Source organism: Podarcis filfolensis (assembly GCF_964270895.1).
Source record: "Podarcis filfolensis genome assembly, chromosome: 17".
NCBI lineage: Eukaryota > Metazoa > Chordata > Lepidosauria > Squamata > Lacertidae > Podarcis > Podarcis filfolensis.
In genome coordinates this window covers 37,710,468-37,713,202 of record NC_139621.1, presented here as the reverse complement: position 1 = coordinate 37,713,202, position 2,735 = coordinate 37,710,468, and the positions used below count along the sequence as shown (strand labels likewise).

General features: G+C 48.6%; 1 long non-coding RNA gene across 1 annotated transcript; it reads right to left on the bottom strand.

Moving 5' to 3' along the window:
• Positions 1-261: 261 nt before the first annotated feature.
• Positions 262-2,134, bottom strand: LOC310753173. The gene is made up of 2 exons (XR_014543256.1): positions 1,718-2,134; positions 262-890 (listed from the first exon to the last, which is right to left on the bottom strand). It is a non-coding gene; the product is annotated as an uncharacterized lncRNA (long non-coding RNA).
• Between the last annotated feature and the right edge of the window lie 601 nt (positions 2,135-2,735).

The following is a 2,735-nucleotide window of genomic DNA, read 5'->3' as shown; positions in this document are numbered from 1 at the left end:
CTTTAAAAATGTTCAACCCACAACCAGTTTTATTCTTGCCTTCATTCATAACTCCATGAGCTGCTCCTCTTCAAAACAGGATCCAGAGCATGTGGTCCCACAGCCCTGTCAACTAGTTTTTCTATCGGTGCCCTCACAATTAAAGCCAAATACTGTGAGGCAATTACCTTAGAATAGCATGCTAATTTTTATTGTGGGAATCTTTTGTCAGTTGACTTGAGAGCCTCCCAGGAATAAAAAGCAGGATATAAGCCTTCAAAATAAATAAATCCCATTTATTCTTGCACGTAAAAAGTTGCCACAAATAATAGGTTAAAACATATTCATTCTTTGTAAATTCTCCAATTGGTCTTCTAGCTTGATTGATCGCTGCAGAAAACACTCATAGGGCTGGGTAATAGTACAACGGGAGCCATCATGAGATGCTGAGCACTTCATTTAAATAGGGGCTTTTAACAGTCTTTAAAATACAAATACAATAATGGGATGGTGAGATGTGTGTATTTTTAACAAAACAAAAAAGTGCTTATGTTCAATAGGCTTTGAAATGCAGAACAGGCAAATTCTGTGGAATCTTTTATGTTTTGCACTTTGAATAGGAGCTGGGTAGCAAAAGTTGGGGCAAGTGCCTACAGTAATGGCCTGTGTGTGTGTAGAAGCAAGCTTTATCAAATTTGTATGGACTGATTTTTTGCAATGTGTTTCTAGGTTCCTAAATTGCAGATCGCGGCTGCTACCCTGTGCCATTACTTGGGGGGCAGCGGGTGACACTTCAGAGCAGCCATCCTGCTGTTAGTTGAGGCAGCAAGCCTGTGTTTCCAGGGTAGAACACTTCATACTTCCTGTGTAGCTGAACGCTCCACTACACATAAACAAGATCCTTCTGAATACTGGAAGAAGAAATCAAGAAAACAGCATGTTAAGAATTGAGTTCCTGTCAAACCTTCCCGTTAACACCTATTCCACCTCCCCCCAGTTTAGGCGTATTAAAAACAGAGATATCACCTTGCCAACAAAGGTCCGTATAGTTACTATGGTTTTCCCAGTACTGTGGTACCTCGGGTTAAGTACTTAATTCGTTCCGGAGGTCTGTTCTTAACCTGAAACTGTTCTTAACCTGAAGCACCACTTTAGCTAATGGGGCCTCCTGCTGCTGCCGCGTCGCCGGAGCACAATTTCCGTTCTCATCCTGAAGCAAAGTTCTTAACCTGAAGCACTATTTCTGGGTTAGCAGAGTCTGTAACCTGAAGCGTATGTAACCCGAGGTACCATTGTAGTGATGTATGGAATTGAGAGCTGGACCATAAAGAAGGCTGATCGCGGAAGAATGGATGCTTTTGAATTATGGTGCTGGAGGAGACTCTTGAGAGTCCCATGGACTGCAAGAAGATCAAACCTCTCCATTCTGAAGGAAATCAGCCCTGAGTGCTCACTGGAAGGACAGATCCTGAAGCTGAGGCTCCAAGACTTTGGCCACCTCATGAGAAGAGAAGACTCCCTGGAAAAGACCCTGATGTGGGGAAAGATGGGAGGGCACAAGGAGACGGGGACGACAGAGGACGAGATGGTGGGACAGTGTTCTCGAAGCGACCAGCATGAGTTTGACCAAACTGTGGGAGGCAGTGGAAGACAGGAGGGCCTGGCGTGCTCTGGTCCAGGGGGTCACGAAGAGGCGGACACGACTAAACAACATTCTCATGGACACGCGAGCCCACACCTGCGATCCTTCTATAGCGAGGATCGAGGGTCTTTTGTCTTTCCTCCTCGTGGCATTTATTACCACGACCTTTACGGTACTGAAGCACCGAAGGATCTCGCTCGGGAAAGACAACGCAGCTCGAGCGCGAACAAGATGGCGAGGAGCTATTAGTCTGGAGCCGGAGCCTCGCACAGGTTCCCTCCCACTCCTGCTTTCCCCTGACTGGAATTTTCCACTCCAGCTGCCTTCGCTCGCAGCCCGCCTCCCTCCCGTCTTGTCCACACCCAGTTCCAGAATAATTCCCGGCTTCGCACATTTTATTCCCTCAGAACTCCTCCCCAGGCCAATATATTAATACGGGGCGGGGCTAATTCGCTTGTCCGCGCGAGGCAAACCGCGGGAGGGGGCGGGAGAAGACGGGGTTTTTTGTGTTGTGTTGTGGTGTGGTGTGGTGTGTGTGTTATGTGTGTGTGTTTTGCCGTTGTTTTCCTCCTCCCTCCCTTTTCCCGCGCTCTAATCGGGAGCTCAGGGAGCTCGTGTGGTTGAAAGACGGAGACGCAGCGCTTTTTGCTCCCCTTATAAGGAGAGGACAGGGACGGGGACTGCGATTGGCTGATTCAAATGAGCAGGAGGCTTAGCAACAGGCTTCGTATTGGCTGCCGGGCGGGGAAGGAAAGGAAGGGAGGGGGAAGAACCCACAGCGCCCCGCGCGATGGAAGAAATGGAGGGAATGGGAATGAGGCCATGGGGGAGGGAGCTGGGTTTTGGGCGACAGTTTCCGTGGCAACAAACGGGAGGATTTCGCTTCACGAAAGCCGTGGGGTGGAATGTCCCCTGGAGGGGTGGGAATGAAGGGAGTGGGTCTTCCCATCGTGGCTTGAAGGAGGGGAGGCGCAATTTAGCTTGTTGGTTACCTCAGAATATTATTTCAGAAGCAAAACTAGCCTGATAGCACATTTGAAAGACGAGGAGGAGGAGGAAAAAAGCAGGGCAGCACACCTGAGTGACTTCTATTTGGTGCATCTATAGGACCATA